The sequence below is a fragment of the Oncorhynchus kisutch genome, unplaced genomic scaffold (assembly GCF_002021735.2).
Source record: "Oncorhynchus kisutch isolate 150728-3 unplaced genomic scaffold, Okis_V2 scaffold1016, whole genome shotgun sequence".
Lineage (NCBI taxonomy): Eukaryota > Metazoa > Chordata > Actinopteri > Salmoniformes > Salmonidae > Oncorhynchus > Oncorhynchus kisutch.
In genome coordinates this window covers 40,001-66,211 of record NW_022262961.1, presented here as the reverse complement: position 1 = coordinate 66,211, position 26,211 = coordinate 40,001, and the positions used below count along the sequence as shown (strand labels likewise).

At 47.5% G+C, this 26,211-nt stretch overlaps 1 protein-coding gene across 1 annotated transcript in view; it reads left to right on the top strand.

Moving 5' to 3' along the window:
- The window catches only part of LOC109884939 (collagen alpha-1(XIV) chain-like), a 58,803-nt gene that overhangs the window by 531 nt on the left and 32,061 nt on the right, over positions 1 to 26,211 (top strand). The window lies entirely within an intron of this gene.

The following is a 26,211-nucleotide window of genomic DNA, read 5'->3' as shown; positions in this document are numbered from 1 at the left end:
ACTCAGTAAGGGGGCACGTGATTTGGGTGTCGTTTTGAACATCTGTGGTATTATCGTTGGAGGAATAACCCTCTGTATCCATCACTATGTTAAATGTTGAGTTCTTTTCAGAAAGGCCTTACTGCTCAGTAAAGTTCTAGACCAGGGGTGTTACAACCTGGAGGTTGGAGGTCAGGACAACTGGGTGTCTCAGGTCGAAATCAGTCCTTGATTAGAGGGGAAGAGTTTAACATCAGCAGAGGAACTGGCTTCGGGTCCAGATGTTCTGTTCTGTCCTGCCTATTGGCTGATGAATCCACCACTAGATCCCAACAGTGAGTTGGACTGGTACTATTGGCTGATGACTCCTCCACTAGATCCCAACAGTGAGTTGGACTGGGCTGTTGGCTGATGACTCAACCACTAGATCCCAACAGTGAGTTGGACTGGTACTATGGCTGATGACTCTACCACTAGATCCCAACAGTGAGTTGGACTGGTACTATTGGCTGAATACTCCACCACTAGATCCCAACAGTGAGTTGGACTGGTACTATTGGCTGAATACTCCACCACTAGATCCCAACAGTGAGTTGGACTGGTACTATGGTTGATGACTCTACCACCAGATCCCAAAGTGAGTTGGACTGGTACTATTGGCTGATGACTCCACCACTACATCCCAACAGTGAGTTGGACTGGTACTATTGGCTGATGACTCCACCACTAGATCCCAACAGTGAGTTGGACTGGGTGTTGGCTGATGACTCCATCACTAGATCCAACAGTGAGTTGGACTGGTACTATTGGCTGATGACACTACCACTAGATCCCAGTGAGTTGACTGGTGCTATTGGCTGATGACTCTACCACTAGATCCCACCGTGAGTTGGACTGGTACTATTGGCTGATGACTCCACCACTAGATCCCAACAGTGAGTGGACTGGTACTATTGGCTGATGACTTCACCACTAGATCCCAACAGTGAGTTGGACTGGTACTATTGGTGATGACTCCACCACTAGAATCCCAGTGAGTTGGACTGGGTGCTATTGGCTGATGACTCCACCACTAGATCCCAGTGAGCTGGACTGGTACTATTGGCTGATGACTCCACCACTAGATCCCAACAGTGAGTTGGACTGGTACTATTGGCTGATGACTTCACCACTAGATCCCAACAGTGAGTTGGACTGGTACTATTGGCTGATGACTCCACCACTAGATCCCAGTGAGTTGGACTGGTGCTATTGGCTGATGACTCCACCACTAGATCCCAGTGAGTTGGACTGGTGCTATTGGCTGATGACTCCATCACTAGATCCTATAAAAGGAACAGGGTACCATTTGGGACGGGGACATTCTCTTCCCTTTGACGTCTCCTCTGGGACGGGGGCCAAACTGAATGCCTGATAGAAACCACATCTCCTCTGGACGGTGGCCAAACTGAATGCCTGATAGAAACCACATCTCCTCTGGGACGGTGGCCCAAACTGAATGCCTGATAGAAACCACATCTCCTCTGGGATGGTGGCCAAACTGAATGCCTGATAGAAACCACATCTCCTCTGGATGTTGGCCAAACTGAATGCCTGATAGAAACCACATCTCCTCTGGGACGGTGGCCAAACTGAATGCCTGATAGAACCACATCTCCTCTGGGACGGTGGCCAGACTGAATGCCTGATAGAAACCACATCTCCTCTGGGACAGGGGCCAAACTGAATGCCTGATAGAAACCACATCTCCTCTGGGACGGTGGCCAAACTGAATGCCTGATAGAAACCCACATCTCCTCTGGGACGGTGGCAAAACTGAATGCCTGATAGAAACCACATCTCCTCTGGGACGGTGGCCAAACTGAATGCCTGATAGAAACCACATCTCCTCTGGGATGGTGGCCAAACTGAATGCCTGATAGAAACCACATCTCCTCTGGGACGGTGGCCAACCTGAATGCCTGATAGAAACCACATCTCCTCTGGGACGGTGGCCAGACTGAATGCCTGATAGAAACCACATCTCCTCTGGGACGGTGGCCAGACTGAATGCCTGACAGAAACCACATCTCCTCTGGGACGGTGGCCAAACTGAATGCCTGATAGAAACCACATCTCCTCTGGGACGGGGGCCAAACTGAATGCCTGATAGAAACCACATCTCCTCTGGGATGGGGGCCAAACTGAATGCCTGATAGAAACCACATCTCCTCTGGGACGGTGGCCAAACTGAATGCCTGATAGAAACCACATCTCCTCTGGGACGGTGGCCAAACTGAATGCCTGATAGAAACCACATCTCCTCTGGGACGGTGGCCAAACTGAATGCCTGATAGAAACCACATCTCCTCTGGGACGGTGGCCAAACTGAATGCCTGATAGAAACCACATCTCCTCTGGGACGGGGGCCAAACTGAATGCCTGATAGAAACCACATCTCCACTGGGACGGGGGCCAAACTGAATGCCTGATAGAAACCACATCTCCTCTGGGACGGGGGCCAAACTGAATGCCTGATAGAAACCACATCCCCTCTGGGACGGTGGTCAAACTGAATGCCTGATAGAAACCACATCTCCTCTGGGACAGGGGCCAAACTGAATGCCTGATAGAAACCACATCTCCTCTGGGACAGGGGCCAAACTGAATGCCTGATAGAAACCACATCTCCTCTGGGACAGGGGCCAAACTGAATGCCTGATAGAAACCACATCTCCTCTGGGACAGGGGCCAAACTGAATGCCTGATAGAAACCACATCTCCTCTGGGACGGTGGCCAAACTGAATGCCTGATAGAAACCACATCTCCTCTGGGACAGGGGACAAACTGAATGCCTGATAGAAACCACATCTCCTCTGGGACGGGGGCCAAACTGAATGCCTGATAGAAACCACATCTCCTCTGGGACGGGGGCCAAACTGAATGCCTGATAGAAACCACATCTCCTCTGGGACGGTGGCCAAACTGAATGCCTGATAGAAACCACATCTCCTCTGGGACAGGGGCCAAACTGAATGCCTGATAGAAACCACATCTCCTCTGGAACGGGGGCCAAACTGAATGCCTGATAGAAACCACATCCCCTCTGGGACGGTGGTCAAACTGAATGCCTGATAGAAACCACATCTCCTCTGGAACGGGGGCCAAACTGAATGCCTGATAGAAACCACATCTCCTCTGGGACAGGGGCCAAACTGAATGCCTGATAGAAACCACATCTCCTCTGGGACAGGGCCAAACTGAATGCCTGATAGAAACCACATCTCCTCTGGGACAGGGGCCAAACTGAATGCCTGATAGAAACCACATCTCCTCTGGGACAGGGGCCAAACTGAATGCCTGATAGAAACCACATCCCCTCTGGGACGGGGGCCCAAACTGAATGCCTGATAGAAACCACATCTCCTCTGGGACGGGGGCCAAACTGAATGCCTGATAGAAAACCACATCTCCTCTGGGACGGGGGCCAAACTGAATGCCTGATAGAAACCACATCTCCTCTGGGACAGGGGCCAAACTGAATGCCTGATAGAAACCACATCTCCTCTGGGACAGGGGCCAAACTGAATGCCTGATAGAAACCACATCTCCTCTGGGACGGGGGCCAAACTGAATGCCTGATAAAAACCACATCTCCTCTGGGACGGGGGCCAAACTGAATGCCTGATAGAAACCACATCTCCTCTGGGACGGGGGCCAAACTGAATGCCTGATAGAAACCACATCTCCTCTGGGACAGGGGCCAAACTGAATGCCTGATAGAAACCACATCTCCTCTGGGACAGGGGCCAAACTGAATGCCTGATAGAAACCACATCTCCTCTGGGACAGGGGCCAAACTGAATGCCTGATAGAAACCACATCTCCTCTGGGACGGGTGCCAAACTGAATGCCTGATAGAAACCACATCTCCTCTGGGACGGGGGCCAAACTGAATGCCTGATAGAAACCACATCTCCACTGGGACGGGGGCCAAACAGAATGCCTGATAGAAACCACATCTCCTCTGGGACGGGGGCCAAACTGAATGCCTGATAGAAACCACATCTCCTCTGGAACGGGGGCCAAACTGAATGCCTGATAGAAACCACATCCCCTCTGGGACGGTGGTCAAACTGAATGCCTGATAGAAACCACATCTCCTCTGGAACGGGGGCCAAACTGAATGCCTGATAGAAACCACATCTCCTCTGGGACAGGGGCCAAACTGAATGCCTGATAGAAACCACATCTCCTCTGGGACAGGGGCCAAACTGAATGCCTGATAGAAACCACATCTCCTCTGGGACAGGGGCCAAACTGAATGCCTGATAGAAACCACATCTCCTCTGGGACAGGGGCCAAACTGAATGCCTGATAGAAACCACATCCCCTCTGGGACGGGGGCCAAACTGAATGCCTGATAGAAACCACATCTCCTCTGGGACGGGGGCCAAACTGAATGCCTGATAGAAACCACATCTCCTCTGGGACGGGGGCCAAACTGAATGCCTGATAGAAACCACATCTCCTCTGGGACAGGGGCCAAACTGAATGCCTGATAGAAACCACATCTCCTCTGGGACAGGGGCCAAACTGAATGCCTGATAGAAACCACATCTCCTCTGGGACGGGGGCCAAACTGAATGCCTGATAAAAACCACATCTCCTCTGGGACGGTGGCCAAACTGAATGCCTGATAGAAACCACATCTCCTCTGGGACAGGGGCCAAACTGAATGCCTGATAGAAACCACATCTCCTCTGGAACGGGGGCCAAACTGAATGCCTGATAGAAACCACATCTCCTCTGGGACAGGGGCCAAACTGAATGCCTGATAGAAACCACATCTCCTCTGGGACAGGGGCCAAACTGAATGCCTGATAGAAACCACATCTCCTCTGGGACGGTGGCCAAACTGAATGCCTGATAGAAACCACATCTCCTCTGGGACGGGGGCCAAACTGAATGCCTGATAGAAACCACATCTCCTCTGGGACGGTGGCCAGACTGAATGCCTGATAGAAACCACATCTCCTCTGGGACGGTGGCCAGACTGAATGCCTGACAGAAACCACATCTCCTCTGGGACGGTGGCCAAACTGAATGCCTGATAGAAACCACATCTCCTCTGGGACGGGGGCCAAACTGAATGCCTGATAGAACCACATCTCCTCTGGGATGGGGGCCAAACTGAATGCCTGATAGAAACCACATCTCCTCTGGGACGGTGGCCAAACTGAATGCCTGATAGAAACCACATCTCCTCTGGGACGGTGGCCAAACTGAATGCCTGATAGAAACCACATCTCCTCTGGGACGGTGGCCAAACTGAATGCCTGATAGAAACCACATCTCCTCTGGGACGGTGGCCAAACTGAATGCCTGATAGAAACCACATCTCCTCTGGGACGGGGGCCAAACTGAATGCCTGATAGAAACCACATCTCCACTGGGACGGGGGCCAAACTGAATGCCTGATAGAAACCACATCTCCTCTGGGACGGGGGCCAAACTGAATGCCTGATAGAAACCACATCCCCTCTGGGACGGTGGTCAAACTGAATGCCTGATAGAAACCACATCTCCTCTGGGACAGGGGCCAAACTGAATGCCTGATAGAAACCACATCTCCTCTGGGACAGGGGCCAAACTGAATGCCTGATAGAAACCACATCTCCTCTGGGACAGGGGCCAAACTGAATGCCTGATAGAAACCACATCTCCTCTGGGACAGGGGCCAAACTGAATGCCTGATAGAAACCACATCTCCTCTGGGACGGTGGCCAAACTGAATGCCTGATAGAAACCACATCTCCTCTGGGACAGGGGACAAACTGAATGCCTGATAGAAACCACATCTCCTCTGGGACGGGGGCCAAACTGAATGCCTGATAGAAACCACATCTCCTCTGGGACGGGGGCCAAACTGAATGCCTGATAGAAACCACATCTCCTCTGGGACGGTGGCCAAACTGAATGCCTGATAGAAACCACATCTCCTCTGGGACAGGGGCCAAACTGAATGCCTGATAGAAACCACATCTCCTCTGGAACGGGGGCCAAACTGAATGCCTGATAGAAACCACATCCCCTCTGGGACGGTGGTCAAACTGAATGCCTGATAGAAACCACATCTCCTCTGGAACGGGGGCCAAACTGAATGCCTGATAGAAACCACATCTCCTCTGGGACAGGGGCCAAACTGAATGCCTGATAGAAACCACATCTCCTCTGGGACAGGGGCCAAACTGAATGCCTGATAGAAACCACATCTCCTCTGGGACAGGGGCCAAACTGAATGCCTGATAGAAACCACATCTCCTCTGGGACAGGGGCCAAACTGAATGCCTGATAGAAACCACATCCCTCTGGGACGGGGGCCAAACTGAATGCCTGATAGAAACCACATCTCCTCTGGGACGGGGGCCAAACTGAATGCCTGATAGAAACCACATCTCCTCTGGGACGGGGGCCAAACTGAATGCCTGATAGAAACCACATCTCCTCTGGGACAGGGGCCAAACTGAATGCCTGATAGAAACCACATCTCCTCTGGGACAGGGGCCAAACTGAATGCCTGATAGAAACCACATCTCCTCTGGGACGGGGGCCAAACTGAATGCCTGATAAAAACCACATCTCCTCTGGGACGGGGGCCAAACTGAATGCCTGATAGAAACCACATCTCCTCTGGGACGGGGGCCAAACTGAATGCCTGATAGAAACCACATCTCCTCTGGGACAGGGGCCAAACTGAATGCCTGATAGAAACCACATCTCCTCTGGGACAGGGGCCAACTGAATGCCTGATAGAAACCACATCTCCTCTGGGACAGGGGCCAAACTGAATGCCTGATAGAAACCACATCTCCTCTGGGACGGGTGCCAAACTGAATGCCTGATAGAAACCACATCTCCTCTGGGACGGGGGCCAAACTGAATGCCTGATAGAAAACCACATCTCCACTGGGACGGGGGCCAAACAGAATGCCTGATAGAAACCACATCTCCTCTGGGACGGGGGCCAAACTGAATGCCTGATAGAAACCACATCTCCTCTGGAACGGGGGCCAAACTGAATGCCTGATAGAAACCACATCCCCTCTGGGACGGTGGTCAAACTGAATGCCTGATAGAAACCACATCTCCTCTGGAACGGGGGCCAAACTGAATGCCTGATAGAAACCACATCTCCTCTGGGACAGGGGCCAAACTGAATGCCTGATAGAAACCACATCTCCTCTGGGACAGGGGCCAAACTGAATGCCTGATAGAAACCACATCTCCTCTGGGACAGGGGCCAAACTGAATGCCTGATAGAAACCACATCTCCTCTGGGACAGGGGCCAAACTGAATGCCTGATAGAAACCACATCCCCTCTGGGACGGGGGCCAAACTGAATGCCTGATAGAAACCACATCTCCTCTGGGACGGGGGCCAAACTGAATGCCTGATAGAAACCACATCTCCTCTGGGACGGGGGCCAAACTGAATGCCTGATAGAAACCACATCTCCTCTGGGACAGGGGCCAAACTGAATGCCTGATAGAAACCACATCTCCTCTGGGACAGGGGCCAAACTGAATGCCTGATAGAAACCACATCTCCTCTGGGACGGGGGCCAAACTGAATGCCTGATAAAAACCACATCTCCTCTGGGACGGTGGCCAAACTGAATGCCTGATAGAAACCACATCTCCTCTGGGACAGGGGCCAAACTGAATGCCTGATAGAAACCACATCTCCTCTGGAACGGGGGCCAAACTGAATGCCTGATAGAAACCACATCTCCTCTGGGACAGGGGCCAAACTGAATGCCTGATAGAAACCACATCTCCTCTGGGACAGGGGCCAAACTGAATGCCTGATAGAAACCACATCTCCTCTGGGACGGTGGCCAAACTGAATGCCTGATAGAAACCACATCTCCTCTGGGACGGGGGCCAAACTGAATGCCTGATAGAAACCACATCTCCACTGGGACGGGGGCCAAACTGAATGCCTGATAGAAACCACATCTGAAGGACCTGAATCATAATCAAAACTCTTCAATGGGGGCCTCTAAAGGTGCGCTTGATTTATTTCCACCACGGCCGGTAATATGCTTCTCAACTGTCCATCAAATATGATCATCAGCTAAGGTTGATGGGGAGTTGTTTACGGTGATTTCCTCCGTTCAAACTGAGAGATGTATAGTATTAACAGAGAGCAGGTCTAGGTGTACATCTCTACAACATATCAAATAGGACCTAGTCACTTTGATTTCACGCTGCTCAGCAATGACATGGGCTCAGGACTTGTTGTTGTGTGTCTGTGAAGACAGACAGGAAGGAAGGATGATTATCTGCGAGGGAAGAGGGATGAGAGAGGGATGAGAGAGGGAAGAGAGAGAGGTGTAACATCCTGTCCTAACATCTCCAAAGCAATTGATTTGAGACCCCAGGCTCAGAGCTAGTTAAAACTGCTCTGGGCAGGCTCTCTCACACACACACACACACACACACACACACCGACACACACACACACACACACACACCGACACACACACACACACCGACACACACACACACCGACACCGACACCGACACCGACCACACACACACACACACACACACACACACACACACACACACACACACACACACACACACACACACGCACACACTGGAGCTAGTTAAAACTGCTCTGGGCAGGCCTCTATCACACATACACTCACACACACACACACACACACACATACTGGAGCTAGTTAAAGCTGCCTCGGAGCAGGTCTTTGTCTGGGCCTGCAGTAAAACCCTTCAGGGTCAGATGTCGTGGCAGTCACATATTACCCAGCTATTAGAACGCTGGGTAATAGCAGAGGACAGAGAGGCCTGATAACGGGTCTGTGCTGGGCTGACACTCTGGAGGCCAGAACACTAGAGGTCCAGAGAGGAGGGAGGGATGAATTTCAACTTCCGGAAAATACGTATTTTTCAATATCCTGAAAAGATGCCTTTTCAGCGTACTGGAAAATACGTCTTCTAGACGTCATTTTGCTTACTGGGAATATTACAGTTTTGCGGGGGTGGCAGAACAGCAAGGACCCGTCCTGACTGAAGGGAAAATTCTTAAAAGTTCTCTGGTCTCATGAGAGTGATGACGCCCCAGCTAGCCTAACAAGTGGACTGGCAGACTGTGTGAGAGAGAGAAAAATAGAAGATTTGGCATGGGTCCCCAGATCCTCAAAAGGTTCTACAGCTGCACCATCGAGAGCATCCTGACCGGTTGCATCACCGCCTGGTATGGCAGAGGGACAGTGGTGTGTAGGTTCAGAGATGTCTGTCCTCATTGCTGTGAGCCAGTGAGCTAGAGACAGTGAGCCAGAGAGACATTGAATCAGAGAGACAGTAAGCCAGAGAGACATTGAGCCAGAGAGACAGTGAGCCAGTGAGCTAGAGAGACAGTGAGATAGTGAGCTAGAGACAGAGAGACGGTGAGCCAGAGACAGTGAGCCAGAGAGACAGTGAGCCAGTGAGGCAGAGGCAGAGAGGCAGAGAGCCAGTGAGCCAGAGACCCAGTGAGCCAGTGAGCCAGTGAGGCAGAGAGACAGTGAGCCAGAGGCAGAGCCAGTGAGCCAGAGGCAGAAAGACTGTGAGCAAGAGGCAGAGAGCCAGTTATCCGGAGAGACAGTGAGCCAGAGAGACAGTGAGCCAATGAGCCAGTGAGCCAGAGACAGAGAGACAGTGAGCAAGAGGCAGAGAGCCAATGAGCCAGAGAGCCAGAGAGACAGTAACAGTGAGCCAGAGGCAGAGCCAGTGAGCCAGAGACAGAGAGCCTGTTGTCCGGAGAGACAGTGAGCCAGAGAGACAGTGAGCCAGTGAGCCAGTGAGGCAGAGGCAGAGAGACAGTGAGCCAGAGGCAGAGAGCGAGTGAGCCAGAGACCCAGTGAGCCAGTGAGCCAGTGAGGCAGAGGCAGAGGCAGAGAGACAGTGAGCCAGAGGCAGAGCCAGTGAGCCAGAGGCAGAGAAACAGTGAGCAAGAGGCAGAGAGCCAGTTATCCGGAGAGACAGTGAGACAGTGAGCCAATGAGCCAGTGAGCCAGAGACAGAGAGACAGTGAGCAAGAGGCAGAGAGCCAGTGAGACAGTGAGCAAGAGAGACAGTGATTAAGAGAGACAGTGAGCAAGAGAGACAGTGAGCAAGAGAGACAGTGAGCAAGAGAGACAGTGAGCAAGAGAGACAGTGAGCAAGAGAGACAGTGAGCAGGAGAGACAGTGAGCCAGAGAGACAGTGAGCCAGAGAGACAGTGAGCCAGAGAGACAGTGAGCCAGAGACAGAGAGACAGTGAGCCAGAGAGATAGAGAGACAGTGAGCCAGAGCCAGAGAGACAGAGAGACAGTGAGCCAGAGACAGAGAGACAGTGACAGAGAGACAGTGAGCCAGAGACAGAGAAACAGTGAGCCAGAGAGACAGAGAGACAGTGAGCCAGAGACAGAGAGACACTGAACACACACTAGGGGTGTGACAATGACATTTTTGGTAACTATTATTGTCATGGAAATAGCCATGGTTATTGTCATCATTTAATTGTACTTGTTTTACTATCCTTGTGAGGACTTCTGGTACCCACAACGATAATAAAACATACACACACACACACAGGAAAGGCTGGGCTGATAGAGAGAGATGGCTGCTCCTCAGTCAGAGGAAAGGCTGGCTGATAGAGAGAGATGGCTGCTCCTCAGTCAGAGGAAAGGCTGGCTGATAGAGAGAGATGGCTGTTCCTCAGTCAGAGGAAAGGCTGGGCTGATAGAGAGAGATGGCTGTTCCTCAGTCAGAGGAAAGGCTGGCTGATAGAGAGAGGTGTCTGTTCCTCAGTCAGAGGAAAGGCTGAGCTGATAGAGAGAGATGGCTGCTCCTCAGTCAGAAGAAAGGCTGGGCTGATAGAGAGAGATGGCTGCTCCTCAGTCAGAGGAAAGGCTGGCTGATAGAGAGAGATGGCTGCTCCTCAGTCAGAGGAAAGGCTGGCTGATAGAGAGAGGTGTCTGTTCCTCAGTCAGAGGAAAGGCTGGCTGATAGAGAGAGATGTCTGTTCCTCAGTCAGAGGAAAGGCTGGCTGATAGAGAGAGATGTCTGCTCCTCAGTCAGAGGAAAGGCTGGCTGATAGAGCGAGATGGCTGCTCCTCAGTCAGAGGAAAGGCTGGCTGATAGAGAGAGATGGCTGCTCCTCAGTCAGAGGAAAGGCTGGCTGATAGAGAGAGATGGCTGCTCCTCAGTCAGAGGAAAGGCTGAGCTGATAAAGGTGGTTGCTCGTCAGAGAGACTGTATAGAGATAACTACATCCCAAATGGCACCCTATTCCCTATATACTGTAGTGCTCTACTTTTGACCATATCCCTATGGGCCCTGGTCAGAAATAGTGCACTACAAAATGAAAAGGGAGCCATTTGGACCGGAGCCGTAGAGTTCTCCTGGGTGACATTGCATCTGATCCGACCAGGAAGAGGACACTGCCTTGTCCCTTCACCCACAGATAGTCCTGGCCTGGCTGGCCTGCTGGCTGATATAGACATGGGATAATAATGTGGGATTTATACCACAGAAAGGTAATCATATGGCTGCATTCACATCAAATGGGTGTCTGGTCACTGTGGTGTCAGATTACACATTACTGATGATGATGATGATGATGTTGTTCTGAGTGTATTAGGATTGGTTGGTCATCACTGTGGGCATACATCAGATAGTTGTACACTTTAGGTTGGAATGGACATATATAGAAATGTACTGTAGCCTCTATAGCTCGTTACCAAGGCTGTGAGTCATGTGTTAAATTATAGCTGCGGTACAGCACTTTTACCACTACGTCCTACTTCCTATTTCCTACTTCCTACTTCCTACACTGACATTCAGATTCAAGTGTTTGTTCGAGATTTCATTTCATCCCCGTGGGAACAGAAGTCTTGAAATTCCCTCTTAATCTCCAGCTGATTGAACAACAGAGTGTTCTGAGTTTAGTTTCAGTGCAGATTCAGTCCGAGTGTTGGCAGCACTCCACACTGTAATCATCAACACCATATGGTCAACACAACCACAACTCACCAGTCCCAGATCTACAGTCTTTACCTAGTACTGAAATAGTATCAGTTACAACATGTTGTTGATGTAGCCGTGCTAGTTCATTAACATTGTTATAACAGAGTTATACTGCCATATATATTACACATTGTTGTAACAGAGTTATACTGCCATATATATTACACATTGTTGTAACAGAGTTATACTGACATATATATTACACATTGTTGTAATAGTTATACTGCCATATATAGTACACATTGTTGTAATAGTTATACTGCCATATATATTACACATTGTTGTAATAGTTATACTGACATATATATTACACATTGTTGTAACAGAGTTATACTGCCATATATATTACACATTGTTGTAATAGTTATACTGCCATATATATTACACATGGTTGTAATAGTTATACTGCCATATATATTACACATTGTTGTAACAGAGTTATACTGCCATATATATTATACATTGTTGTAATAGTTATACTGACATATATAGTACACATTGTTGTAATAGTTATACTGCCATATATATTATACATTGTTATAACAGAGTTATACTGCCATATATATTACACATTGTTGTAATAGTTATACTGCCATATATATTATACATTGTTGTAATAGTTATACTGCCATATATATTACACATTGTTGTAATAGTTATACTGCCATATATATTACACATTGTTGTAATAGTTATACTGCCATATCTACTATGTTCCTCTCTCTTTCATCTGAACAAAACTTGCTACTGCACAATGGCAGCCTCCCAGGGAGTATCAGAAATGAACTGGGTCCCAAATGGCACCCCATTCCCTACATAGTGCACTACTTTTGACCAGAGCCCTATGGGGACCCTATTCCCTATATAGTGCACTACTTTTGACCAGAGCCTATGAGGGACCCTATTCCCTATATGTAGTGCACTACTTTTGACCAGAGCCTATGAGGGACCCTATTCCCTATATATAGTGCACTACTTTTGACCAGAGCCCTATGGGGACCCTATTCCCTATGTAGTGCACTACTTTTGACCAGAGCCTATGAGGGACCCTATTCCCTATATGTAGTGCACTACTTTTGACCAGAGCCTATGAGGGACCCTATTCCCTATATATAGTGCACTACTTTTGACCAGAGCCTATGAGGGACCCTATTCCCTATATATAGTGCACTACTTTTGACCAGAGCCTATGAGGGACCCTATTCCCTATATGTAGTGCACTACTTTTGACCAGAGCCTATGAGGGACCCTATTCCCTATATGTAGTGCACTACTTTTGACCAGAGCCTATGAGGGACCCTATTCCCTATATGTAGTGCACTACTTTTGACCAGAGCCTATGAGGGACCCTATTCCCTATATGTAGTGCACTACTTTTGACCAGAGCCTATGAGGGACCCTATTCCCTATATGTAGTGCACTACTTTTGACCAGAGCCTATGAGGGACCCTATTCCCTATATATAGTGCACTACTTTTGACCAGAGCCTATGAGGGACCCTATTCCCTATATGTAGTGCACTACTTTTGACCAGAGCCTATGAGGGACCCTATTCCCTATATGTAGTGCACTACTTTTGACCAGAGCCTATGAGGGACCCTATTCCCTATATGTAGTGCACTACTTTTGACCAGAGCCTATGAGGGACCCTATTCCCTATATGTAGTGCACTACTTTTGACCAGAGCCTATGAGGGACCCTATTCCCTATATGTAGTGCACTACTTTTGACCAGAGCCTATGAGGGACCCTATTCCCTATATATAGTGCACTACTTTTGACCAGAGCCTATGAGGGACCCTATTCCCTATATGTAGTGCACTACTTTTGACCAGAGCCTATGAGGGACACTATTCCCTATATGTAGTGCACTACTTTTGACCAGAGCCTATGAGGGACCCTATTCCCTATATGTAGTGCACTACTTTTGACCAGAGCCTATGAGGGACCCTATAAAGGGAATCGGGTGCCATTTTGTTTGCACACATTGTGCTTTTTGTTTCTTTGACACCTCATCAGAGAGACATCTTACTGAATAACTATTCAAAATACTGTCTATTTGTCCTCAGTGTTGTTGATAGTCTTTGCAGAGTTATTGGAGGTAGGAGGGGGAGGGGGGGGGGGGGGGGGGGGGCGGGGAGGAGGTAGACAAAAGGGGGAGAGACTGTTTTGTTTTTGTTAGAAATTGACTGGGTCATTGGTTCAGGATCAGTTTTTTGGGGGGGAGCTGCCGGACCTGGTTAATGTTTGATTGAATATCATTGTGTGTGTGTGTGCGTGTGCGTGCGTGCGTAACACTATGACTCCAGCCCTCCCAGGGTGAGCCTGTCATATTGGGATACCAGTCATGTGATCACTAGTAGTAGTAAGGACTGTTGCCTTGAGGGCCGCTCTGAGGGGTGACTACAAACCAAATGGAAGCTGGGAAGTTGTGATTCTGGTCATTGATTTGCGTTTTCATTCAGCAAATTGAATCCACTTTAAAACGATTGTGATATTGAGTCTTGTAACAAACAGATGCAGAACTGTAAATCTCAAGCCCTGATAACATATGTATTGATTTGGACGAGATTTCAAGTTACTCCCTGTTCTGTTAGTCTGTTGCAACCGGAATGAAAGAAATCATGTGGTAGTCTAGTTTATTTTAGCAGCGAGCTGAAATTTTTCTCCATTGAAATATTGAATGAAATACCCACCCGGATGTAGCTTCTCCAACACTAACACATCACTGCTGATGTACCGTGCTAATATTGTTCCACTGTGAATGGAACAGGAACCCCCAAAAATATGCTTCTCCAAATATCTATCATGTGTAAACTCTTATAACCCCTTATGGGTTGTAGTTATACAGCTGTGGAGCTAACGAGGTGTTTAGGGATCCAAAACAAATGACTCCATCCGTTAATGAGAACATAGAGATCTAATAGGTGACTCCATAATGACCTCTTTCCTTAACTCCACACACCTCCAGCGATATATACACAGACGCACGCACACACGCACACACGCACACACACATGGGTTTCTCTCTCCTCCAGCGATATACACACACTCACGCACGCACACACACACACGCACGCACGCACGGGTTTCTCTCTCCTCCAGCGATATACACACACGCGCGCACACACACACACACACACACACACACACACACACACACACACACACACACACACACACACACACACACACACACAGTTGATGAGTTGATGGGGGATAGGGTGGATTGTTGATAGTTGAGATAGAGGGTTTCTTCTCCACTTCCATCGGTAGCAGTGTGTGTGTGTGTGTGTGTGTGTGTGTGTGTGTGTGTGTGTATCGCTGGAGGAGAGAGAAACCCGTAGAGGCTTTTATATTTATAGACCAGTTCATTTCTAACATTATCACTTACATGAATTGTCTCTGAGAGCTAACCAGAGTCCAGCTCAGGGTTTAACCAGCCTTCGGACAGCTAACCACAGCCCAGCTCAGGGTTTAACCAGCCTTCAGACAGCTAACCACAGCCCAGCTCAGGGTTTAACCAGCCTTCTGACAGCTAACCACATCCCAGCTCAGGGTTTAACCAGCCTTCAGACAGCTAACCACAGCCCAGCTCGTACCCTGGCCCAGCTCGGACCCTGGCCCAGCTCGGACCCTGGCCCAGCTCGAACCCTGGCCGAGCTCGTACCCTGGCCCAGCTCATACCCTGGCCGCGGGTAGTGCATTAGAAAGGGAATAAGGTAGGACACAGACCATAGCAACATGACAGGAACACTATATCTGTGATGGGACTGATGAGGCTGATGAGGCTACACAGAGAGAGAGAGGAGTCTGATGAGGCTACTGTCACAACCTGACCTTAGAGATCCCTATTATTCAATTCAATTCAAGGGCTTTATTGGCATGGGAAACATGTGTTAACATTGCCAAAGCAAGTGAGGTAGATAATATATAAAGTGAAAAACAATAAAAATTAACAGTAAACATTACACATACAGAAGTTTCAAAACAGTAAAGACATTACAAATGTCATATTATATATATATATATACAGTGTTCTAACAATGTACAAATGGCTAAAGGACACAAGATAAAATAAATAAGCATAGATATGGGTTGTATTTACAATGGTGTTTGTTCTTCACTGGTTGCCCTTTTCTCGTGGCAACAGGTCACAAATCTTGCTGCTGTGATGACACATTATTCTCTATGTTTGGTTAGGTCAGGGTGTGACTCGGGTGGGAAAGTCTATGTTTTCTATTTCTTTGTTTTTGGTCGTGTGTGGTTCCCAATCAGAGTCAGCTGTCTATCGTTCGGGCAGCAGGGTAGCCTAGTGGTTAGAGCATTGGACTAGGAAGCGGAAGGTTGCAAGTTCAAATCCCTGAGCTGACAAGGTACAAATCTGTTGTTCTGCCCCTCAACAGGCAGTTAACCCACTGTTCCTAGGCCGTCATTGAAAATAAGAATTAGTTCTTAACTTACTTGCCTGGTTAAATAAAGGAAAAATAAAATAAAGTTGTCTCTGATTGGGGATCACATATAAGTTGTCATTTTCCTTTTGGGTTTTGTGGGATCTTGTTTTCTGTTTAGTGTTTCTGCCTGACAGAACTGTGCGCTTTCGTTGTGTTATTTTGTTTGATTGTTTTTTTAAATGAAATAATCATGAACACTTTCTACGCTGCGCTTTGGACCACTCTTCCTACCACCAACGAGAGTCATAACAGCTACTTAGAGAGAGAAGAGTCTGATGAGGCTACAGAGAGAGAGAGAGGAGTCTGATGAGGCTACAGAGAGAGAGAGAGAGAGAGAGAGAGAGGAGCCTGATGAGGCTACAGAGAGAGAGAGAGGAGTCTGATGAGGCTACAGAGAGAGAGAGAGAGAGAGAGGAGTCTGATGAGGCTACAGAGAGAGAGAGAGAGGAGTCTGATGAGGCTACAGAGAGAGAGAGAGAGGAGTCTGATGAGGCTACAGAGAGAGAGGAGTCTGATGAGGCTACAGAGAGAGAGAGAGAGAGAGAGAGAGAGAGAGAGAGAGAGAGAGGAGTCTGATGAGGCTACAGAGAGAGAGAGAGAGAGAGAGAGAGAGAGGAGTCTGATGAGGCTACAGAGAGAGAGAGAGGAGTCTGATGAGGCTACAGAGAGAGAGAGAGAGAGAGAGAGAGAGAGAGAGGAGTCTGATGAGGCTACAGAGAGAGAGAGAGAGGAGTCTGATGAGGCTACAGAGAGAGAGAGAGAGGAGTCTGATGAGGCTACAGAGAGAGAGAGAGCGGAGTCTGATGAGGCTACAGAGAGAGAGAGAGGAGTCTGATGAGGCTACAGAGAGAGAGAGAGCGGAGTCTGATGAGGCTACAGAGAGAGAGAGAGAGAGAGAGAGAGGAGCCTGATGAGGCTACAGAGAGAGAGAGAGGAGTCTGATGAGGCTACAGAGAGAGAGAGAGGAGTCTGATGAGGCTACAGAGAGAGAGAGAGCGGAGTCTGATGAGGCTACAGAGAGAGAGAGAGAGAGAGAGAGGAGCCTGATGAGGCTACAGAGAGAGAGAGAGAGAGAGAGAGAGAGGAGTCTGATGAGGCTACAGAGAGAGAGAGGAGTCTGATGAGGCTACAGAGAGAGAGAGAGAGAGAGAGAGGAGTCTGATGAGACTACAGAGAGAGAGAGAGAGAGAGAGGAGTCTGATGAGGCTACAGAGAGAGAGAGAGCGGAGTCTGATGAGGCTACAGAGAGAGAGAGAGAGAGAGAGAGGAGCCTGATGAGGCTACAGAGAGAGAGAGAGAGAGAGAGAGGAGTCTGATGAGGCTACAGAGAGAGAGAGGAGTCTGATGAGGCTACAGAGAGAGAGAGAGAGAGAGAGAGAGGAGTCTGATGAGACTACAGAGAGAGAGAGAGAGAGAGGAGTCTGATGAGGCTACAGAGAGAGAGAGGAGTCTGATGAGACTACAGAGAGAGAGAGAGAGGAGTCTGATGAGGCTACAGAGAGAGAGAGAGAGAGAGGAGTCTGAGGCTACAGAGAGAGAGAGAGAGAGGAGTCTGATGAGGCTACAGAGAGAGAGGAGTCTGATGAGACTACAGAGAGAGTGGAGTCTGATGAGACTACAGAGAGAGAGAGAGAGGAGTCTGATGAGACTATAGAGAGAGAGAGGAGTCTGATGAGGCCACAGAGAGAGAGAGAGAGGAGTCTGATGAGGCCACAGAGAGAGAGAGAGGAGTCTGATGAGGCCACAGAGAGAGAGAGAGAGAGGAGTCTGATGAGGCCACAGAGAGAGAGAGAGAGGAGTCTGATGGGACTACAGAGAGAGAGGAGTCTGAGAGAGAAGATGGATGGATAAATAGATACAGCTTCTTCTGGGGTCCCTGTGTGTCTCAGTCATCCCAAATTGCTACAATCCAATCAAAACCACATTCCCACCTCTGGTTAGCCAAATTTGGCTTAAAAAGCCAAACGTATCACAATATCTGCCAATTCATTTCCAGCAGTGTTTCCCCAGTATGTCTGTTGGGTGCCCACATTTGTCTATCATTCACTTTGTGTAGCCAGTTAGCGATCATGATAACTGTCTTCTGGGTGGACAGAAGACAAGATGGCGCCAGAAGAAATGGCAGCCGTTATACCGGCACCCAACCAATTGTGCTATTATGTGGGAGGGGTTTTCGTGTTATTTGTAATTTATTTTGTACATAATGTTTCTGCCACCATATCTTACGGCTTCTGGATGTCAGGACAGCGATCACTCACCTCGGACTAGACTAAGAGCTTCTGGATATCAGGACAGCGATCACTCACCTCGGACTAGACTAAGAGCTTCTGGATATCAGGACAGCGATCACTCACCTCGGATTAGACTAAGAGCTTCTGGATATCAGGACAGCGATCACTCACCTCGGATTAGACTAAGAGCTTCTGGATATCAGGACAGCGATCACTCACCTCGGATTAGACTAAGAGCTTCTGGATATCAGAACAGAGATCACTCACCTCGGATTAGACTAAGAGCTTCTGGATATCAGGACAGCGATCACTCACCTCGGATTAGACTAAGAGCTTCTGGATATCAGGACAGCGATCACTCACCTCGGATTAGACTAAGAGCTTCTGGATATCAGGACAGCGATCACTCACCTCGGACTAGACTAAGAGCTTCTGGATATCAGGACAGCGATCACTCACCTCGGACTAGACTAAGAGCTTCTGGATATCAGGACAGCGATCACTCACCTCGGACTAGACTAAGAGCTTCTGGATATCAGGACAGCGATCACTCACCTCGGACTAGACTAAGATCTTCTGGATATCAGGACAGCGATCACTCACCTCGGACTAGACTAAGAGCATCTGGATATCAGGACAGCGATCACTCACCTCGGATTAGACTAAGAGCTTCTGGATATCAGGACAGCGATCACTCACCTCGGATTAGACTAAGAGCTTCTGGATATCAGGACAGCGATCACTCACCTCGGATTAGACTAAGAGCTTCTGGATATCAGGACAGAGATCACTCACCTCGGATTAGACTAAGAGCTTCTGGATATCAGGACAGCGATCACTCACCTCGGATTAGACAAAGAGCTTCTGGATATCAGGACAGAGATCACTCACCTCGGATTAGACTAAGAGCTTCTGGATATCAGGACAGCGATCACTCACCTCGGATTAGACTAAGAGCTTCTGGATATCAGGACAGCGATCACTCACCTCGGATTAGACTAAGAGCTTCTGGATATCAGGACAGCGATCACTCACCTCGGATTAGACTAAGAGCTTCTGGATATCAGGACAGCGATCACTCACCTCGGATTAGACTAAGAGCTTCTGGATATCAGGACAGCGATCACTCACCTCGGATTAGACAAAGAGCTTCTGGATATCAGGACAGCGATCACTCACCTCGGATTAGACAAAGAGCTTCTGGATATCAGGACAGCGATCACTCACCTCGGATTAGACAAAGAGCTTCTGGATATCAGGACAGCGATCACTCACCTCGGATTAGACAAAGAGCTTCTGGATATCAGGACAGCGATCACTCACCTCGGATTAGACAAAGAGCTTCTGGATATCAGGACAGCGATCACTCACCTCGGATTAGACAAAGAGCTTCTGGATATCAGGACAGTGATCACTCACCTCGGATAAGACAAAGAGCTTCTGGATATCAGGACAGCAATCACTCACCTCGGATTAGATTTTTTCTTCAACAAGCAGGATACACAGGATGTACTTCAGATATCCGACAAGGCCTACATCCCTGTTATTGGCAGGAGAACGAGACGCAGGTATAGAGGACACAGTGCGGGGTGCCTCGTAAGGATCCGCCAACAGCGAGTGGGAAATCTGCCCTAAACATCAGAATTACTTGTCAACGTACAACCATTGGATAATAAATTAGACGAGGTACGATCACGAATATCCTACCAACGAGACATCAAAAACGGTAACATCTTATGTTTCACCGAATCGTGGCTGAATGACAACATGGATAACATTCAGCTGGCAGGGTAAGACGAGGGGGGGGGGCAGTCAGTGTCTATTTGTAAACAACAGCTGGTGCACGAAATCTAAGGAAGTCTCTAGATTTTACTCGTAGAGAATCACACTATTTGCCAAAATAGTTTTCATCTATATTTTTTTGTGGCTGTTATTTACCACCACAGACGGATGCTGGCACTAAGACCGCACTCAGTCAGCTATATAAGGAAATAAACTAACAGGAATCCCCTCACCCAGAGGCAGCACTCCTAGTGGCCGGGGACTTTAATGCAGGGAAACTTAAATAATTTTGACCTAATTTCTATCAACTTGTTAAATGTGCAACCAGAGGGAAAACAATTCTAGACCACCTTTACTCCACACACGCGTACAAAGCTCCCCCTCGCCCTCCATTTGGTAAATCTGACCATAATTCTATCCTGATTCCTGCGTACAAGCAAAAATTAAAGTAGGAAGCACCAGTGACTCGGTCTATAAAAAAGTGGTCTGATGAAGCACATGCTAAACTACAGGACTGTTTTGCTATCACAGACTGGAATATGTTCAGTGATTCTTCCGATGGCATTGAGGAGTACACCCCATCAGTCACTGGCTTCATCAATAAGTGCATTGATGACGTCGTCCCCACAGTGACTGTACGTACATAACCCAAACAGAAGCCATGGATTACAGGCAACATTCACACTGAGCTAAAGGGTAGAGCTGCCGCTTTCAAGGTGCGGGACTCTAACCCGGAAGCTTATAAGAAATCCTGCTATGCCTTCCGATGAACCATCAAACAGGCAAAGCGCCAGTACAGGACTAAGATTAAAACGTACTACACCGGCTCCGACGCTCGTCTTATGGGGCAGGGCTTGCAAACTATGACAAACTACAAAGGGAAGCACAGCCGCGAGCAGCCCAGTGACACAAGCCTACCAGACGGGCTAAATCACTTCTATGCTTGCTTCAAGGCAAGTTACACTGAAAGATGCATGAGAGCATCAGCTGTTCCGGACAACTGTGTTATCACGCTCTCCGTAGCTGACGTCATGACTTATGCAGAAGCCAAAACATCGCTAGACAGACCAGACATTCCTCTATCGCATAATGTGCAATTTAAAGGGCTATTAGACAAAAAATGTGATTTAAGCATTGACATGGAATCAGAACATTGACATGGAATCAGAACATTGACATGGAATCAGAACATTGACATGGAATCAGAACATTGACGTGGAATCAGAACATTGACATGGAATCAGAACATTGACGTTGAATCAGAACATTGACATGGAATCAGAACATTGACATGGAATCAGAACATTGACGTGGAATCAGAACATTGACGTGGAATCAGAACATTGACATGGAATCAGAACATTGACGTGGAATCAGAACATTGACATGGAATCAGAACATTGACGTTGAATCAGAACATTGACGTGGACTCAGAACATTGACGTGGACTCAGAACATTGACATGGAATCAGAACATTGACATGGAATCAGAACATTGACGTTGAATCAGAACATTGACGTGGACTCAGAACATTGACGTGGACTCAGAACATTGACGTGGAATCAGAACATTGACGTGGAATCAGAACATTGACGTGGAATCAGAACATTGACGTGGAATCAGAACATTGACGGAACTTTGACGTGGAGAACGTTCCATTTCATTGTTTCATTGTTTCTCTATAAATACATGTAACTATGAGAGTGAAAAACTGAGAGAAATCCAAAACCAGGAGCAAATAAAACAAAGACAACAGAACTCTGGAGAAAACACAAAGAGAGTGTTTATTTTAAAGCTGAGGAAAAATGTATCAGTAACACACCACGTTTCATCATTTAACAGTAGTTCTCATGATAGAAAAGGTTGGAGAACCCTGACCTAGATAGATTGTGTTTCATCAGGTTGGAGAACCCTGACCTAGACATGTTGTTTCATCAGGTTGGAGAACCCTGACCTAGATAGATTGTGTTTCATCAGGTTGGAGAACCCTGACCTAGACATGTTGTGTTTCATCAGGTTGGAGAACCCTGACCTAGACATGTTGTGTGTATCTACTGATATGTAGGCTATGACATTTGAAATATATGTAGTTCTGTTCTTTGAGCTGTTCTGGTCTGTTAATGTTCTGTATTGTTTCGTGTTCTATGTGGACCCCAGGAAGAGTAGCTGCTGCTATCGTAACAGCTAATTGGGACCCTCATAAAATACCTTATTCTGTCCATGATGAGGAATGGGTTACATCCCAAATAGAACCCTAGTCCCCTGCACACTGCACTCATTTTGACCAGGGCCCATTAGGGCTGGTCAAAAGTAATGCACTATACAGAGAACAGGGTACCATTTGGGACGCGTCCCATGGAGGCCAGGTGAAGGTGAGAGTGCAGGCTTGATTTGGGGCAGATTTTTCGAGATGGTTGTTATGTTGCCGTTCTTGTGTACAAGGACTCATTAACACAGAGGTCAATTTGAATCATCGTTTAGATTGAGATTCGCCCTCCCCCCACGTCCTTCTCCTTCCCACTCTTCATTGTCTCTCCTTCTGTTAAGCCCCCCCCCCCCCTCCCTGTCTCAAGTGTTCTCGACCAAACCGTTGGATGAATACAGAGCAGAAACTCTGCTTCAGTTATTACTGATGACAGGAAATGACAGTGAAAAAGGTGTCTCCCTTTTCTCTTCTGATATTTAACACGTTTTCTCAGTTTTGTGTTTTGTTTTCCCCTGCTTTAGCTATCTGGAAGGTTTGTATGATGAATAGAAAGTAATTTTTAATAAATCTAATGTAAACACACTTCAATAGTGGTAAAATACATCATCGGTTGAACGGGGTTCAGTGTTTCGACATTTAGGCTAATCCGTTTTTTATTCATATTTCTAACATATATTAGGTTCCTGCTACTTCGCTCTGTAAATATTTAAGTAGGACATGCATTGACTGCATTGACTGAGAACTGAGCTTCCCCCTCCACTAGCCATCCTTTACCGCACCTTACTGTGGGGGGTTAACTAGCTTGGTATGGGGTTACGCTGGAGACACAGAATGAGGAGATTTAGCTCTGTAATTGTAGAAGTGCAAACGATGCATTTGAAGGGTGTGTGGGGGGTGTGTGTGGGGGGGGGGGTTCTATTCAGTTCATGTACAGTTGAAGTCGGAAGTTTACATACAGAGTCATTAAAACAAATTTTTCAACCACTCCACAAATTTCTTGTTAACATACTATAGTTTTGGCAGGTCGGTTAGGACATCTACTTTGTGCATGGCACAACAATTGTTTACAGACATATTATTTCACTTATAATTCACTGTATCACAATTCCAGTGAGTCAGATGTTTACATACACTAAGTTGACTGTGCCTTTAAACAGCTTGGACAATTCCAGAAAATGATGTCATGGCTTTAGAAGATTTTGATAGGCCTGATTGACATCATTTGAGTCAATTGGAGGTGTACCTGTGGATGTATTTCAAGGCCTACCTTCAAACTCAGTGCCCCTTTGCTTGACATCATGGGAAAATCAAAAGAAATCAGCCAAGACCTCAGAAAGATTGTAGACCTCCACCAAGTCTGGTTCATCCTTGGGAGCTATTTCCAAATGCCTGAGTGTACCACGTTCATGTGTACAAGCAATAGTACGCAAGTATAAACACCATGGGACCACGGAGCCTTCATACCGCTCAGGAAGGAGACGCGTTCTGTCTCCTAGAGATTAACATACTTTGGTGCGAAAAGTGCAAATCAATCCCAGAACAACAGCAAAAAATCTTGTAAAGATGTTGGAGGAAACAGGTACAAAAGGATCTATATCCACAGTAAAACGAGTCCTATATCAACATAACCTGAAAGGCCGCTCAGCAAGGAAGAGGCCACTGCTCCAAACCGCCATAAAAAAGCCAGACTACGGTTTGCAACTGCACATGGGGACAAAGATCCTACATTTTGGAGAAATGTCCTCTGGTCTGATGAAACAACAATAGAAATGTTTGGTCATAATGACCATCGTTATGGTTGGAGGATAAAGGGGGAGGCTTGTAAGCCGAAGAACACCATCCCAACCGTGAAGCACGGGGGTGGCAGCATCATGTTGTGGGGGTGTTTTGCTGCAGGAGGGACTGGTGCACTTCTCAAATTAGATGTCATCATGAGGCAGGACAATTATGTGGATATATTGAAGCAACTCAAGACATCAGTCAGGAAGTTAAAGCTTGGTCACAAATGGGTCTTCCAAATGGACAATGACCCCAAGCATACTTCCAAAATGGCTTAAGGACAACAAAGTCAAGGTATTGGAGTGGCCATCACAAAGCCCTGACCTCAATCCTATTGAAAATGTGTGGGCAGAACTGAAAAAGCTTGTGCGAGCAAGGAGGCCAGCTCTGTCAGGAGGAATGAGCCAAAATTCACCCAACTTATTGTGGGAAGCTTGTGGAAGGCTACCTGAAACATTTGACCCAAATTAAACAATTTCAAGGCAATGCTACCAAATATTAATTGAGTGAATGTAAACTTCTGACCCACTGGGAATGTGATGAAAGAAATCAAAGCTGAAATAAATCGTTCTCTCTACTATTATTCTGACATTAAACGTTCTTAAAATAAAGTGGTGATCCTAACTGACCTAAAACAGGGGATTTTTACTGGGATTAAATGTCAGGAATTATGACTGGGTCATTCATCTGACTCCCAACCAACTCAACCCCAGACCACTGGATGGGAGTCATTCATCTGACTCCCAACCAACTCAACCCCAGACCTCTGGATGAGAGTCATTCATCTGACTCCCAACCAACTCAACCCCAGACCTGTGGATGAGAGTCATTCATCTGACTCCCAACCAACTCAACCCCAGACCTGTGGATGGGAGTCATTCATGCTTCTACACCTGCATTGCTTGCTGTTTGGGGTTTTAGGCTGGGTTTCTGTACAGCACTTTGAGATATCAGCTGATGTAAGAAGGGCTATATAAATACATTTGATTTGATTTGATTAATCTGACTCCCAACCAACTCAACCCCAGACCTCTGGATGGGAGTCATTCATCTGACTCCCAGTTACAAATTACAATATAGTCAATCTGATCCACAGGTAAATGGAGGTCACCCATAAATCATTCTAGTGTGTCTGGGAGAAAACATTGTTAATAAAATGAAGTGGTAGGGAAAGAAGAAAAACTGCATCCCAAATAGCACCCTATTCTCTTTATAGTGCACTACTTTTGAACAGGGCCCATAGGGATCAGGTCAACGGTAGTGCTTTATATAAGGAATAGGGTGCCATTTGGGACGTATCCTCACAGTGGAATGCCCTAAAACACATTAACGGGTAGTGGGGTCCCTCCTCTCTCAGAGAAAACGTGCTATCGATGAATTCTCCGGGGTATAACAATCATTTAGCATCTACAAATGTACAGTAGGATCTTCATTTGATCACTCTTTTGTTGCTGAGAATGTTCCTGTATTCTGGTCCTGCTGTAGCAAACTGTCTGGAAGGAAGATCCTCCATCTGTAGTGAAAGAAGAAACGGTGGATTGCATTGCCAGGGTAGAGCTATAAGATAGAACAGTTGATGGGTTTTCCAGGAGGGCAGAGACTGAGACCTACTTTCAACTGAGAGGAGTGAGTCGTCAGTCAGTGTCTTTTTGACCCTGGGAAAAGCATGATCACAGTGAGAGTGAGAGTGAGAGAGAGACAGAGACAGAGACAGAGACA